Source organism: Pan troglodytes, chromosome 1 (genome assembly GCF_028858775.2).
Source record: "Pan troglodytes isolate AG18354 chromosome 1, NHGRI_mPanTro3-v2.0_pri, whole genome shotgun sequence".
NCBI lineage: Eukaryota > Metazoa > Chordata > Mammalia > Primates > Hominidae > Pan > Pan troglodytes.
This window is the reverse complement of record NC_072398.2, coordinates 64,570,452-64,588,413: the sequence shown is the minus strand read 5'-3', so window position 1 is coordinate 64,588,413 and position 17,962 is coordinate 64,570,452. Positions and strand designations below refer to the sequence as shown.

Sequence of the window (17,962 nt, the reverse complement as noted above, 5' to 3'; positions counted from 1 at the left end):
ATAACTTGAAATACTGAAGTATCAACAAGTGAATATTTTAGATCATTTTCAAAGAATGAAAATATACTCTAGATAATGAAGTCTTGCTTCATAAATGGGATTTGGATTTTAAAGCATCACTTAAGACACAGAGATTCATCATATCTAGAGTGATAATGTATTTTAACATTAACACTTAAATCCAGGAAAGTAGCTATGACTAAATACTAAAAGTTAATATTACCATACTGCCTACATGGTGTTTATTTTGTTTTGAATGGATAAATCGAAGACCTGAGTATTGAAATATCAGTAGTCATTTTTCTACTTTATTTTACTAAACAACAGAGTTTGTACTTGCTTGATATAGTTTCAGCTTGAGTTATCAATCTCATCCTTAATAATAATATTTACTGTAGAGGCTAGAGAGCTACTTGTGAGTAGTCTGGCAGTGGTTTCTCCTTAAATCTACTAATGTGTGTCTCTGCTTCACATGCTTATGTCTCTAGAACCAAAGAAGCAACACCTTCTATAGTTTGTGAGTTTTTTCTCAGTGTGCTTTCATCATCATATTTAGGACCAGTATAACTTTTTTCCTTCTCTCGCAGTTTTGCAGTCTGTCAACTACTTGGTACTTGGTGTATTCTTTTTCAGCATTGTGGTCAGAATCAGACTGAATAGGGATTTGAAGAGAGAAAAATATTTGGTCATTCTGATTTATTTGTGGATTATCTGTGACAAGCCTCGCCCCTTTGCTCTGCCAGCCAGACAGAGTCCAGGATCCCAATACCCTTCAAGTGTGTAAAGGTTTGCATGGGGAATGGGGAGTAAATAGCTATCTTTGATCTGAAATTTCTAGACTGTTTTCCAAAATTAAGTGACTGTTCAGTTATTTGGTAATTTGTTGTCTTTGTTACCTACTCCATCCTTTGGGGAACATAATCAAGTATTGACCATACACATCATTTGAAAAAATACCAATAGCCTCCTAAACTTGAAGCTTAACATTGGAAGGTGGATAAAATAGATTTAACAATTCTTTTTTTAAAATAAAAAACACCTTTAAAATAAGTATCGAGAAGTTCTTGATACTTACTTTAAGAATGATACTAAGATGTAGGTTACAGTGTTTTTTAAAAGTTTATTTAAACTCAAACTGTTGCATTGAAGGGGCTCAGCAAACACAACCAAGGAAGTATGGCATGATGGTGAGGACTTAGGGTTCCAGTCTCAGCTCTGCCACTTGCTCACTGTGGGATCAAGTTCTTTATTTCTCTAAACCTCCCACCCATCACGTGAGGAAAAAACAGTGCCTCATAGTCCTGCTGTGAGTACTGCGTGAGATGATAGTCGTAAGACTGAGTTCAGTGCTTAGCACATGATAAGCACCACCTGTAAGAGTTAGGCATCATCATACAAAACAAAAGGAAAGAATAAAGAGTGTTAAAATCAGGTTTCTTTCTTTTTTGCTTTATGTTAATTGGTGAGAGGTTTCTAAATGAATACTTATTATGTATTCATTTAGTACCTATTATGTACAAAACACTCACTAAGTTTTGAGAGACACAGAGTACTTGAAGTCACAGTCCTCAAGGAGCTTACAGTATATTTTCGCTCAGTTCAACAAATATTTGATTGCCTCTTGCAAAGAGAGTGCCTTTGCACTAGACTGCAGAGAAACAGATAAATAAGGAAACCACTGATCCTCAGGGTGCTTGTATTGCAGTGGACAAGGTAAGTATGAAATGACTATGAGTAAAACAAGGTGAGATTGAACTTTGAGAAAGAAATACAAAGAGCTGCAGCTATTCAAAGGAGGCAGAGAACTCGTCTATTGGGGCATCAGGACCTACTTCATGAAAAAGCTGACATTTACGATGGGCCTCAAAGTATGGAATTGGGGACAAGTGCCCAAGCAGAAGTAACAGGTGGAAAACATAAGATATATTTAATAAAAAGCACATAGTCCTTTTGGTTGGGAAATGGCAGAGAAGAGGAGTAGGTGTCAGTAGGGAAGCAGTGGGAGATTAGAATCAAAACCTAGATGGGCTAATGTATAGAGCCTTAATGTCCAGCCAAGAGGTCTAAAATTAATGCAGTGGATTAAATGGAGGCTTTGAGTGGTCATAAACCGGGGATTGGTAGAATGGGATTACAATTCAGGAATGTTTATGTGGCAACAGCTGGTGTAATATGGATTTGGTTGGGGAACCAAAATGGGAGACCAGTCACAATAATTTTTTCAAGAGGTAGTAAGTCTGAACCAAGGTGTTGGCAGGGAGAGTAGAAAAGATTTGGGTAAGGTTGCAGAAGTAGAAGCACAAGATTTGACAGCTCATTAGATATTAAAGAAGACCAATGAATCAGGAGATGGTAATGCCAAGATTTGGACCCGCTGGAACGATGATGAGTTGGTGGTGGTGAGAGTAAGTAGTGAGCGTAATGATATGTTGAAATCAGTAGGAAGATTGTGTTTGAGGAAATTATAAGGTATCCGTCCATTCATTCATTATTTATTCCTGTTAATCTTTAAAAAGCTCAAAGTATAGTACACAAAAGAAAAAGTTAAACCATGGATCATACAACAATGTAATAAGTGCAGTAACAGAACTTCACCTGATTCTTAGGCAGTCAGATTATCTGGGAGACAAAAGCACATCATACATAAACCCCCCTTGGGAACCCACTTTCTGGTAGCAGATAGCAGGCATGTGACCTAAATTACCACAATTCAGGGTACTATGTGAAAATAGAGGTTGGTTTTGAGCAAGCAGAGCTTTAGGAACTTGTAGAACATTCATGTGGAAAAACTCTGGTGAAGAGATGGAAATGAAGGTGTGCAGCTCAGCAGCATTGCTTGAGACATGTCAGGTGTTCAGAATATTTTTGTTGGTTTGAATGAACAGAAGAATGAATGAATAGGCATAGTTGGGCCTATAGGTATACATTTAGATCAAGTTGATGGCTGAACGCTTGATATATTAGTCTGTTTTCATGCTGCTATAAAGACATATCTGAGACTAGGTAATATATAAAGCAAGAGGTTTAACTGAGTCACAGTTCCGCATGGCTGGGGAGGCCTCAGGAAACTTACAATCATGGTAGAAGGGAAAACAAACCCGTTCTTGTTCACATGGTGGCAGAAGAGAGAAGTGCATAGTGAAGGGGAGAAGAGCCCCTTATAAAACCATCAGATCTCATGAGAACTCACTCACTGTCATGAGAACAGCATGGGGGAACTGCCCCCATGATCTAATCACCTACCATGAGGTCCTTCCCCTTACAAGTGAAGATTGCAATTTAAAATGAGACTTGGGTGGGGACACAGAGCCAGACTGTATCACTTGAGTGTAAATGGGGCAGCCAAAAGAAAAAGAAGAGACAGTGGTCAAAGAAAGCCTCTTAAGACTCCAAGGTCTACTTCAAGGCCCTCCCTAGGTGGTCTGTGCCCACAGGAGGCTTTGGTTTCTGTCTTGCCACTGCCCTCCTTGCTCACAGCAGGCCTCATCATCAGTGGTTCATTTTTAAAGATTCTCTGTTATTCATTCGGATTATATCCAAGTTCTTTATAGTACTTAACACAACTGTTTTGGGATAACTGTGTATGATCTGCTTAATATGTGTTCCTCTTTTGGACTGTAAGCTCATGAGGCTAAAAACTATCTTTTTGGCCTATAGTTAAGTGTCTAGCACCTAAGAGTTCATAGCACCTAGTGGTTGCTCAATAATTGCCACAGACCTCCAGTCTCTTGAGCCTCTTGACATCAGGGCTGTGCAATGGAGAAGATCGTGCTGGTTTTCTGAGGCTGATGATGAATGATTTATATGTCAGTCATTTATGTACTCACAATATGAAGATGTTCATTATCCCAGTTTTCATCACTGCTTAATGTCATATATTCCACTTTGCTTCTCTCAGACTTTAATTCCATCTTAAGGATGGTGGTGTAAAGTAGTAGCATTTGCTTTGGAGAGTATACATAGGTAAGTATCAGTATGGGGCCTAGCTTCACCATTTCTAGCTTTATAATTTTGGCCAAATGTCAAAAACTTTCAGTTCCTCATCTGGAACCTGGAGAATCACAAAATTATTAATTATTGACACAGGGGTCCCCAAGCCTCAGACCCTGGACCAGTACCAGTTGGTGGCCTGTTAGAAACCAGGCCACACAGCAGGAGGTGAGCGGCAGGCGGGTGAGAGACCGAAGCTTCATCTGTATTTGCATCTGTTCCTCATTGCTCACATTACCACCTGAGCTCTGCCTCCTGTCAGATCAGCAGTGGCATGAGATTCTCATAGGAGAACAAGCCCTATCGTGAACTGTGCAAGTGAGGGATCTAGGTTGCATGATCCTTATGAGATTCTTAACTAATGTCTGATGATCTGGGTGAAACAGTTTCATTCTGAAGCTCCACCCCTTTGCCCCTTCACCCTGGTCTGTGAAAAAAATTATCTTCCATGAAACCAGTTCCTGGTGTCAAAAAGGTTGGGGACCACTGTATTAAAGTATTAGAAGAAATTATGTGAGAATATGTTTACAACCTAAGCAAAGGGAGGGAAAGCAAAAGCTATGAAGAAAAAGCTTTCTTTCATTACATTGAAATTAAATATTTTGGTAACGCAGAATAACTATAAAAAGTAGTTTATGGATGGGCAAAATCCTGGGAGGAAACTTTTATGATAAATAAAAGACAAAGGATTAATGACTGGGATTCAGAAGGAGCATGTAAATAATTGAGAAAAAGATAATCTGTTAGAAAAATAGATAAATGAACAGATGGTTTACAGTAGAGGACACTGGTTGATAAGCATATGAAAATATGTTCCGTATCACTAGAACAGTGGATACCCTCTTAACCAGCTCTGCAAATCTCTCTCTGAAAGATACTGGCTGCAGCCAAAGCATGCTTGCCTGGATGACTGGTAGGCTATTCACTAGAACACCTCTATGCATTTGCTCCCACAGTTAATTGTGTGTTTTCCAAGAGCTGGTTTGCTGGTTCCCAAACTGGTTCATACTGGTTGAAAGCCATTGTAATTATGTAATTTAGTTAAATAATATGTAAGCCAATGAAACACAAGTATGGAAAGAGCTGTTTCAGTGAAAATTAAGCCAAATGCTTTGGAAAGTCTTGATGAAGGCAAATTACTAAAAGCTTGGTGTTAAATTCTGTGCTCAGATTATTTCACAAGGTCTTTACGTTCCCTCTTCACATAAGAAACCAAAACAGAGAATCTTAGATGAGATGATATGGTCAGTGCAGAAGGTGAATGTGCAGCCCTAGTCAGTGGTTCCTTGCTTAAAGGAGAAGCCTTGTTCCTACATCAAAAAATGGGAGTGGGCTAGGTGCGGTGGCTCATGCCTATAATTCCAGCACTTTGGGAGGCCAAAGTGGGAGGATCACTTGAGGCCAGGACTTTGAGGCCAGCCTGGGCAACATGGCAAGACTCTGTCTCTACAAAAATAAAAGTAAAAATAGAATTAGCTGTGCCTTGTGGTGCATGCCAATAGTCCCAGTGACTCAGCAGGCTGAGGCAGGAGGATCGCTTGAGCCCAGGAATTCAAGGCTGCAGTGAGCTCTGATCATGCCAGTGCTCTCTAGCCTGAGTGACAGAGCAAGACCCTGTCTCTAAAAAGAGGAAATACACATTCATATAATTTAAAAGAAAATCATATATTTAATGTATATATACATTTAACTCACTAGATTGTTTAATTACCAGTTTGGATGGTGTTGCCTAATAGGACTTTTATTGTAATCAGAGAAATGCAGATTATGACATGATCCCATTTTTCACCCATTAGATTGGCAAAATGTTGAAGTTTGATAATATCAGATTTTGGCCTGATTACAGGAAAATAGGTATTCAAATACTAATGGTAAACATTTTGAAGGATAGTTTAACAACATCTGTTAAAGTTTAAACATGCACACCCATAACCCAGCACTTCCACATCTTGCTGTCCACCCTAGCAGCTGCCCATGTGCATGAGGAAGCTTGCACAAGACTTGTTCACTACAGCATTGTTTATATTAGTGAAAATTAGAAAATAACCTCCCTGCTTGTCGATACAAGAATAATACAGCTATATTATACAAGGCAGCAATTAAGAAGAAAGAGTTAGAATTCTATGAGCTGCCATGGAAAAATCATGTAGATTGCGGAATGGATATGTATAGCATGATGCCATTTAAGGTTTTATTAAACAAAATAAAACAGCAACACTGTATTTTCTGTGGGTATCCATATATGTATAGTTATTCATAGATTAAAAACTGGGTGGATGTATCCCAAATTACTAACAGTGGATACCTGAGTTGATGGGGAACCTAAGAATGTAAAGACTCAGTTTCCTGCTCTGCAAAATGGGGAGAATAATTGGAGCCACTTTAGTGGGAAGTTATGAAAATTAAATAAGGTATACCTATAACCTCTTTGAACACTTCCTGGCATAGAAGATGCCATTCTTGGCTATTTTCCTGTTACTTTTATTAGTGGAGTTGGGTCAGGTGGGAATGGATTAGAAGAATTGCATGTGGTGGTTAAAGGGGATTTTTATCTTTAAACTTAATGTTTTTAATTTTTTCAAGAAAATATGAGTATATTATCTGTGTGCTTTAAAATTGATTTTTAAAAAGGGAGATAACAATAATAAAAGTCCAATATTGACTACTTGGGAATCTGCAAGTAGAATTATGACATTTTCTCTTTATCTGACATGTCCTCAGTTTTTAGTCATCTCTGAAGTCTGAATAACAGATTAGGACTGTTAGAACACAGTTAGAAGGAAACTCGAGAATCACCGGGCGTCGTTACGTAGGTTACCAGTTTTGCATATAAATGATTTAAAAGTATATTACCCTAGACTTGGCAGTATTCAGATTCCTTGGCCTCTCTAAAGTAAGTATTTTGGCAGATAAAGGACATTCCCATTTTAGTTTTTAAGTGTTCCTTCTTACTATAAAACAAAACATCATTTAAGGAAAATATTAAGGACATTAAGGAAAATTATTTCTTTAATTAACATTTGTCATTATCAGCCCATATTCCCTTAAGAATATTAAGCCATTTGATGATGGATTTTTTTATTTGTTTGTTTGTTTGCTTGTATTTCCTAGCTTTACACATATTACATTAGTTTTCGTTTGTTTGTTTGTTTTGAGTCTTGCTCTTGTCCCCCAGGCCGGAGTGCAATGGCGTGATCTCGGCTCACTGCAACCTCCGCCTCCAGGTTTAAGCAATTCTCCTGCCTCAGCCTCCTGAGTAGCTGGGATTACAGGCACCTGTCACCACGTCTGGCTAATTTTTGTATTTTTAGTAGAGATGGGGTTTCACTATGATGGCCAGGTTGGTCTTGAACTCCTGGCCTCAAGTGATCCACCTGCCTTGGTTTCCCAAAGTGCTAGGATTACAGACATGAGCCACCATGCCCAGCCTACATTGGTATTTGATTTACTGTTTCCAGGTATCTATGTATAAATGAAAAGATTGTTTTCTCTTTGATGACATATAACATGGTTGGTTGAGCTTTTGATTTCAGTCTTATCTATAGAGTTGAGGACTAATTTGAAACACCCTTTCACAGTCATCAATTCCTGAAAACAATTATATGACAAAATTAAAACAAACAAAACAGGATGTTTTAATATGCATTAGCAGAAAAGGAGATTGAAATCAAGTTTTAGGCATGACTACATCCCCTGCACCTATGGAGCTTATGAGAGTTTCCTTACCTATCTCCAATGCATTAAATTTCCATTACATGTCAGGACATCTTTACTGGATTAGTCCATTTTCATGCTGCTGACAAAGACATACCCAATACTGGGTAATTTACATAAGACAGAGGTTTAATTGGACTTAAGTTCCACGTGGATGGGGAAGCTTCACAATCATGGCAGAAGGCAAGGAGGAGCAAGTCCCATCTTACATGGATGGCAGCCGGCAAAGAGAGAATGAGGAAGACGCAAAAGCAGAAGCCCTTGATAAAACCATCAGATCTCGTGAGACTTATTCACTACCATGAGAACAGTATGGGGGAAACTGCCCCCATGATTCAATTATCTCCCACTAGGTCCCTCCCACAACACATGGGAGTTATGAGAGTACAATTCAAAGTGAGATTTGGGTGGGGACACAGAGCCAAACCATATTAACATCCAGCTGCAGAAATGAAGACTTGGAAATTAGGAGGCATCCCTGATCAGATGAAATGCTTCAGAAGCTCATATGAGCTCTTTGGAGCAGTGGCATCCAGTTGGTGAAAACTGGGAAGTGGCCCTGATCCGCAGAATAAGCTGTGGTTGAAGCAGTACCCTGTAAGGGGGCTTGTGTTTTCCAAAGCATTTGATTGATTGGCAGCCTGAAACATAAACCAGAGGATATTCTGCAATTCCATTCATTCACTGTAGGTCAGTAGGAAAGCCAAGAGCTCAAGATCACGGTCGTCATATTACTCTATTTGTTAGAATATAACTTGTGAGGAATAAAAGGCTTGTAAATGAATGTTAAAACTTTCAATCACTAATAAAATGTTTGTTATAGTAATATACATTCCCCTGTAGATATTCTCATATTTAGGAACCCTCTACAAGTCCATTTGAACTCTTTAATAAGTACTATGTTTACTTTTCCTATGACTCTGTAGAGCAGCTAATATAACAGCAAACTGACTTTTCTGTGTAAAGGTTGTTCCTGCTTATCTTAGAAATGACTATTTACCTTTGAGTTCTCACTCTCAAATGCAAGGTCAAGTAATTATTTTTAGAGACCAACTAATGCAAAAGACCATGACTTTGAATAGCCCCAATTTCCCAAGCCACTTGTACATTCTTAGCACTTTTGAGAATAAAGTAAAAGAAACCAACAAGAGTGAAACCGGTATTAATAGGCAAAGTGTCAAGCTATATGAAGTACTACTTCTCTTCTCACTCTCTCCTTCTAGGGACAGATTGGATTTGAGCACAGGCTGGGTGGTGCTGGGATGAATTATAACAGAGAGTTCTGGACTTGAGGGAGGTACTTCATAGTTTGGGGACCTCTAGAGGACTGAGGTGTTCCCCAAACTAAAGTGAAGATAGATAGTGATTCTAGGTATCTGATTCAGATAAGATATACCCTTTCCTAGACAGCTTAATAAATACCATTTTAAAGCATCAGATTCATCCCCAAAGATCTCATGGTTCTAACTCAGTAGTCTCTCTCCTTATTCTCTCATGCCTTATGTGATGGTGACATCAGCCTGAACTTCTTCCAGATACTTAAAGGAATAGTATCAGGATCCCAGACACCATCTACCTGAACATTTAGTTTCTTAAGGGAATAACCTTACTCGCAGGAGTCATTCTATTCTGTTTGTTGTGGCATAGAAGGTATAAGAGAGAAGAATGATACCCCTTCATTGATCTTGGAAGACTTCCTATATCCAGCTAGCATTTTTGTGTACATGAGCCAAGCACATTCAAGGTCTTAGAGATTATTCTGGCACTGTGGTAATTTGATTTAGAGTAGAGCTGGAGTAGAGTTTAATTCTCTAAGGATGAGAGATTTATTAAATCAGTCTTCCAAGTTTTAAGTGTTGAACAGAAGCAAAGTTTCTGATTCGGGAACAGAATACTGGGAGAATAAAATAATGCACACAAAATTGCTTTGTAAACAAAAAGCCCAACAAATTATAATGATTATTGTTATTGCTAGTTAAAAGGACACCTGGCTTCATTTCTGTTCATTGCTATTTTGTAGTGGAAACAAAGTTATGGCACAGCATGCTTGTGGGTGTAGGTAAGAGTTAATACCTACTTCCCTTGAAGAAAGAGTTATATCTTCATATCACACTTCAATCTCCTGTGAAGAAAGGATGATATTAAAGTATATCTCAACTTAACATATACAGAAATTAATGACTCCGGTGGCTTTTGAAGCAACTACATGACTGCAATCCTGTTTTAAATGTTTTTTTCTCTTCTACATGCTCAACACTGAACTGACCATATTCAGGTGAACACAGTGTTAGTGTCCCAGTACAACATATCTCTTGAATCAATTTCTATTTCAGTGTACTCTCACTGTCATTTAGGCATACTATAGGCACTGAAAGTGTGTAAGGATTGACAATGCACAGTTGCAACTCTCAGGAAACTCAGGAGGAGATAGATAAACATACTGTGAGTCTCTGATGGAGGTTCTTGAATGAGACCAGGGCCTCAAATGAGACCAGGTTTTCATTGGCAGATGAAATTGGGAAACAGATTTCAAGCAGAAGGAATAGTGTCACCCCGGCATGGAGACGTGGCATGAATAACGAAGTGGTTTGGGAGGCTGATGGAATAATTTAGGAAGTGTTTATTTGGCTAGCTGAGTGTTTTTTTCCTGTCAGCACATTAATTTTTGGTTTACCAATAGTCACATTGTTTGGCCAGTTTGCAGTATTTGTAACTACAGAATAAATAGAACAGACCTCTGCTGGTCTAATTTAAAGATTGGGGTGTTGATAATGACTTCCCTTTTCCCAGCATTGTTATAAAATGTGATTGCTTTTAAACATGCTTTCCTTGGATGCAGGGTGCTATCTAAAAGTGGTTGAACAGATTTACTCTTGACCTCCTCCTGTCCAGTAAAGGATAGCATCTAGTTTATCCCCTGAAACTTTCCTGTTTAACTTTTGGAAATACAGCAACATAAACAATACTTTAGATTTCTGGCCTCTTCTCTAAGAGCAGGACCCTGATACTTAGGTAGAAAGTAGAAAGAAGCTCTCTTCAAAGCTTGATCCTGTTTGATCTACATGGTCATTTTAGATAGTGGATTTATTTATCTCACTAAAACATGAGCATTTTTTATATGCAAGTGGCCCCATTGAGACACCTGAGTCGGGGGAAATGAGTGACAATTGAGAGGGCCACCTTTAAGGCTGGGCCACTGTTACTAGAGTACCCAGAACAATAACACAGTGGTGTTACTTTCTGCAGGTTGTTCAGATTTCTCTCTTATTCCCTATGTGTTGCTAAAAATAAAACCAGAGCATATAAGTTTCACTCATCTATTGGCAAACTCAGTGAGGTAGCTTCACCCAACATTAATAATTTATGCCTTGGAGGTGAGAGTATCAAAAGCAACCATTATGTTTCGAGGAGTCTGGGCTCTGGTAAGCGTCTCTTCCTGTCGACTTCATTTGTGAGCAAATAATACCCAGTATTAACAGAGATACAGGATTCACCAGCCTTATGATTTTTATTTTTACCGGGTTTTTGGGAGTTCTGAAAATGGAGTTTATTCTTGTCATCCAGAAAACATAGAAATAAATAATGAGCCATAAAAATTTCATACATCTTCCTTGGAAGGAGGACGAATATTGTTTAGCTTGTGAACATTATAATAGGTATATGAAGGTACCATTATAAGTGCCTGCTTCATGTTCATAATAGGATTAATGTATTTACTCAGTGCTCTGTATGATAACAGATGCCAAATTTCTTCCTTCTTTGAAAAGTAAAACAATTGATAATGACAACAATATTTCCCAAAATGTAATGAGATGACTCCGTTTTTTGGTTCCTGTCCGAGTGTAATGGTACATTACAGAGTCTCATTTACTGGCAAACTTCTGCTTATAACTGGATAACTTGAGAGTTTGCTTAATTTTAGGCAAATACTTCTTTTAGAATTTTTACAGTTGAGTGCATAAAATGAGACAGGAATCTGGTGAGTGGAACTGGAATATGAGGTAGGGCTTGGTCTCAGAAATGAAGCTGAAGATTCATTATTAGCACATGGGTCTGACATTATCAGGCCAGGGTTCCTTTGCTTCTCCTGAGTCTGAGGCACAATGAAACCTAAAGGAACAGCAGGGAACGCCAACTGCAGACAAAGAGAACAGAGAATCTCATTCTAATGATTCACAGCGATGCCTTACTGCTCATAATGTTTCAGCTCAAATCAAACAATCTCTGCTGGCCAGGAGATGGCCATCTAGTGAGACAAAGTAAACCACCCATAGCTAATGGATTGGTTTACTCCTGTTATTTTCTTATTTATTGTACTTTAAATAATTGTACTTTATTTAATTGTACTTTTAAAATTAACCTTTCTCTGTTTGTAAACATACTACTTGCTTGAATTACTTTAAAACATACTTTGGGAAATACAGAATTGAATAAAAAATAAAATCAGGCATAAACCCCATAACAATCATTTATGTTTTTATGCCTAATATAAATAGAAATACAGAAATATAACTTTTTTTTTTGAGATGGAATCTCGCTCTTGTTGCCCAGGCTGGAGGGCAATGGCACGATCTTGGCTCACCGCAACCTCCGCCTCCTGGGTTCAAATGATTCTCCTGCCTCAGCCTCCCAAGTAGCTGGGATTACAGGCATACGCCACTATGTGTGGCTAATTTTGTATTTTTAGTAGAGACAGTGTTTCTCCATGTTGGTCAGGCTGGTCTCGAACTCCCGACCTCCACTCGCCTCGGCCTCCCAAAGTGCTGGGATTACAGGCGTGAGCCACTCACTGCACCCGGCCAATATAATTTTTTTTCTAAACAAAATAGATCTGAATTTCTTACAATGCTAAACATAATCTTACCATATGTCTAGAAATCGTGCTCCCAGGGTATTTTCCCAACTGATTGGAAAAACTGTAACCATACAAAAACCTTTATGTGAATGTTGGTAACAGCTTTATTCATAATCACCAAAAACTGGAAGCAACCAAGGTGTCCTTCAATAGATGAGTGGACAAACTGTAGTACATCCAGACAATGGAATATTACTTAGTAATAAGAAGGAATGAGCTACCAAGCCATGAAAAAAACATGGATAAGTGCATATTGCTAAGTGAGAAAAGCCAGTCTGAAAGATACACACTGTATGATTCTACTTGCATGATATTCTGAAATAGGCAAAACTGTAGATTTCCAGAGATTTGTACAAAAAAGAAGGGTGTATAGGTGAAGCACAGAGGATTTTTCTTTTAGGATGGTGAAACTATTCTGTATGGTACTGTAATGGTAGGTACATGTTACTATACATTTGTCAAAATTCATAGAGCTTTATAGCAAAGAGAGTGAAATTTAACGTACATAAATTAAAAACACAAACAAAAATGAAAGCCTGGGGATCTCGGTATAGAATGCAGACTGTGACAAAAGAATCTAACAGTATTACAAATATGTGAAATAACCTTACTGAAGGAGATTGAGGGAAAGATGCTAACCTAAGTAACTTTGGAAATCAACGAAGACTGTGAGACCAAAACTAAAAGCAACCATACATAAGCACTGTACTAATTTTTACTATGGAGGTAATAATTAACAACTCTGAAAACACTATAAATGCATACTGAACTGAACAATTAAATATTGGCTACTGGATGGTGAAGCCAGGTTTCTCACTGTTGGAGTGGGAGGTTACAGATATTTAACAGGGGATGGCTGGAATGATCCTGTGGCAATAGATTAGAGTTAGAGATGTCAGTATGAATTGATGCTTAGCTTAATATAGATACAGATGGAAACATGGAAAAATATTAATAGATATTTGTACATACATGTGTAAATACATATAATGTATATAGGCATGTATATATGTATAGATACATGTATTTATACATGTGTATATGGTTGCAAAAGTGTAGGTACATGTATGTATACACTTATTTTATTGCTCTGTCAGTTGAGAGGGCCTAGAAGCAATGACACCCCAGTGGCAATAAGCATACCCACATCCAGATCTTGTTTCTAATACCATTCTCCAATAAAAGGAACTAGGGCTTCTTGAAATGTCTGAGTCTAGGGCTGGAGAATATGTAAGAGGCTCCTGGTGCGTCTTGTAGTGTCAGAAAGTTAGGAAGTGTGTGTATGCACATACACACAATATGATGGGATATGTCAAAGGGACACGGGAGCCCACTGAAAAGCTCCAGTGACCAAAGCTGAAATAATTTGAGCAACAAAATATGTAATGTAGTGTTAGATTACACTATTAATCTAGTGGAGAATACAAACTATATACTTTATTTTGTATTGTATTTATTTTTGAGACAGAGTCTCACTCCGATTTGCCCAGGCTGGAGTGCAGTGGCGCAATTTTGGCTCACTGCAGCCTTGAACTCCCAGGCTTGGGCAATTCCCCCACTTCAGCCTCCTGAGTAGCTGGGACCACAGACATATACCACTATGCCCAGCTAATTTTTTGTATGTTTTGTAGAGACAGGGTTTTGCCAGTTGTCCAGGCTGGTCTTGAACTCTTGAGCTCAAGCAATCCACCTGCCTCGGCCTCCCAAAGTGCTGGGATGACGGGCATGAGCCAGTACGCCCAGACTTACAAAGGGTATACTTTATACGGAGTATAAAATAAATATCCATGAGTCCATACTGATGTAAATGATTGAATAAATACATGCAGGCGAATTGATAAATCTATGCAGAGTAATTTCATATCATTTATGTAGATAGTCTACCCTTGAGGAGGTGGAACATTACTTCTCAATTAGTAAATGTAGATTGCGCATAATGACTTCATTACAAGAGTACAGTATGGAAATTAGGAAAAAATGAGAACTTTACAGTGGAGAAACCTGACAATACCTCAGCCAGGTGATCAAAATTAACGTCAATAGTGATAAGTCATGTTAATAGCATGTATCCTTGATGTGCTGTGATGAGAATGGCATTTTATCTCTGTGGTCTTCCACCCCAAACCTTGAGCTTCAGTATAATCATGAGAAAAATGTGCTTCAATTGAGGGGCATTCTACAAAATATCTGACTGGTACTCCTGAAAACTATCAAGGTCATCAGAAACAAGGAAAATCTGAGAAACTGTCACAGCCAAAAGGAATCTAAGGTGACACAGCAATTAAATGTGCCATGGTGTCTTAAATGGGATCCTAGAACAGAAAAAGGACACTAAATAAAAACCGTAAGGGAGTGTCTTATCAATGTTACTTGATTAATTATGACAAGTGTATTATCTAATGTCAGATGTTACTAGAAGAGAAGGCTAGGTATGGGGTATATGTAAATTCTCTGTACTATCCTCACTTTTGTGTAAGTCTAAAACTGTAATTTAAGGTATAAAATTTGTTTAAGTATGAAAAAGGACCTATACCGTACACACTGTGAAATGCCATTTGAATATGCCATAATTTAACTAATACTTTAATGAACAGTGTTCTATAATACTTTGTATCTCCAAGCATTCCATGAGGATAAACCACTTTATATAGGGTTATTGAGACAAAAAGATTTTTTTGATATGTACTCCAAATGAGCCTCCCTCCAAAAAAGAAATCTTACGTCAACTTGTCTTCCCACCACCAAAATATGAGCATGCTGATTTCTTTTGACTTTTTACCACTACAGGTAATTTTACAAGTTTCAGTTGTTATTTATAAACAACTAGTATCTTTTTGTTTTGATTTGTACTTTTTGATTACTATAGTAATGAGTTTGCACGTTCTAAAATGTGTTTATAAGCTGGAGTGTAAGGTCCACAAGGGTGAGATCCTTGTCTGTTTTATTCAGGACCTGACAAAGAGCAGGTACTAATAAATATTTGCTGAACAAATGAATATACTGTATTTCATACATTTCCCTTTGACTGGAATCTTAAGTTTTCCTTTCATTGGAATCTAGAAAAAAATTAGAACTGAAGAATTTGTTAATTCTATTCTTACATATGAATATAAAACTATAAGACTGGGTACCTTCATGGAGAATTCCTAAGTAATGACCTCCTTGAACCTTACTTAGATAAGTTGACTCATCCTTTATTATGTTGCATTTGAATTTGAGCCAAGATTGTACCCCACAAGAACATTGCACAAGATGGAAAAAAATCATGACATTGGCTGGAATTGTCCCAGATTAAAATATTCTTCTAAAATCACTCATCTACTCATCTATCTGTACATTCTTCCATTCAGTTAGAATATAGAACTGGGTTTTTTTATATAGAACTAGGGTTTTTTTAATGACTTTGAAGTATTCATTAGTTATCCCAACAGTATTGAATTAGACAAATAAATACAGCTGGACAGTATAGCTTCACTGGCTGCTAGATGATTTACGTCATTCAACAGGTTTCAAACCCCTAAAGAGGAGCACCCTTCCTCAATGATGTGGACTAGGAACATCAAAATCTATACGGTTTCTGCTTCAACCTAAAGGCAGCTTGTAGTCTAGTAAATGATGAGAGAATTGAGCAGGGACTAAAATCTTTAAGTGGGCATTATTGGTTTTATTATAGAAAATATTTTCATAGCTTACTTCTTAAAATATCCATTAGTCTGAGGAGTACATTGAGATTACCTCTTAAAATAACAGTATTTTCTGAGTTGGAAGAATGGCAAATTTTTTTCTCCCTAAAGAGTGAAAGTCTCTTACACATCATGTTTTTGCAGTATGGTGATATTTTGCATTGTTTAGGCAAAAATAAACATACCTGCAGGGATAAACAGAAAAAAAAAAACTCTTGTTTTAAACATAGGGTTAACTATTAAAACCTCCATTTTATTTTTATATAAATTTTGGTTATTCTTGTAATTATTCTTGGATGATTATTCTCATACCATTGGTTTCCATGGAAAGTTGACTTTCAGTGATAACATCTTAATTTGTCATCGAATTATCATAAAATGTATATAGTGTGCTCTTCCTACTATGTTTCAGTGTGATTGAATTATGATTTTCCAACTTTGCTAGTTTTAATTTTATTCCTTTCTTTGGTGACCTCTTTCCTTTCCATCATTTAGCTTTTCTATTTGTTTGTTTTTAAGCCAAGAAATCATCCGTATCATCATTGAGAAATATTGGCTTGGGGTTCCGACTGTATAATCAAAAGCCATATCAAGGTTGTGATATGCACAGGAACTTAGTGATCTGATCATGAAACACACCTGTAGAATAACCTATGAGAGAAGTTTGCTGGGGTTAACTGACCAGAAGGATATGAGGGATTATCTCTGGGTGGTAGGGTTATGGGAGATTATTTTTAAAATTCTTTTCTACATTTAAAAAGGTTTGCCCCTTAGTGAAAGGTATTACTTTACAACTCAGGAAAATAAAATTATACAAAAAGCATTTAAAACACAAGGATTTACAGCTGGGCAGAACAGCAGGCTTTCTGCCAGATCAAAAGCCTGTTGCTTTTCTTCTTGTAATGGACATTCTGTGAGAGGAAGGAGAATGTCCAGTCACCTAATTTCCATCTCTGTGGAGCATCAGTGGAAACTTCATTCTGCTGTAGATGGTAAATTAATGATTGTAGCAATATATAATTTCAGGACTTTATAAGGTAAATACATTCACCATGTGGACAAATTACTTTGGCTTTTTAGTTCTTTAAAAGATACAGTGGAAGTACTGTTGTGAAGCTATTCCCATTATTTAGGAAAGTGGCAGTCATTTAAAAATTTTATTGTAAGAGTTAATGACAGAAAATGTTGAGTTAACCATATTGTCCAAGGAATGGAGTGTGCTGATCATTCTTGCCTTATTGTTGAAAGTTTTCTGAAATATATTTGCTTTCTCCTTGTTAGTAAATACAGGATTTTAAACATTAGTGAATTTTTCTTCATGATTCAATATCTTGCCTTGCCTTGAGGTCACTGTTAAAAACACCAAAAAACTGAACAATAGAATCAGAAGCTGAGGATGTTTGACTAATTCTTTGCTAGCCTTCTGACATCCCCTAGAAAATATTTTTACAATAATTTCTTTTATACTAAACCTACAGGTATTTTTGAAGCATCCTCCCATCCCCAGGATTTTATTCTTTTACTTGGGATCATTAGTGCTGAATTCTCTCTTAGCTTGGGTAGAACTTGGCAGGTAATACAAATATAAATCAGGTTGTCATCTTTCTAAAGCTGGTCAGGGACTAAGTCATGTTTTGGCTATCGTTTTAAAAAATGAGAATTGTTTGACAACTTTATGGCCAACTAACTCCAAGTATATCTAATAATTTTGCAAAAACCT

The 17,962-nt window shown here is 37.4% G+C and overlaps 1 protein-coding gene across 2 annotated transcripts in view; it reads left to right on the top strand.

The window, feature by feature from the left end:
• The window catches only part of C1H1orf21 (chromosome 1 C1orf21 homolog), a 241,417-nt gene that overhangs the window by 121,749 nt on the left and 101,706 nt on the right, over window positions 1–17,962 (top strand). The gene's annotated exons all lie outside the window — the stretch shown is intronic.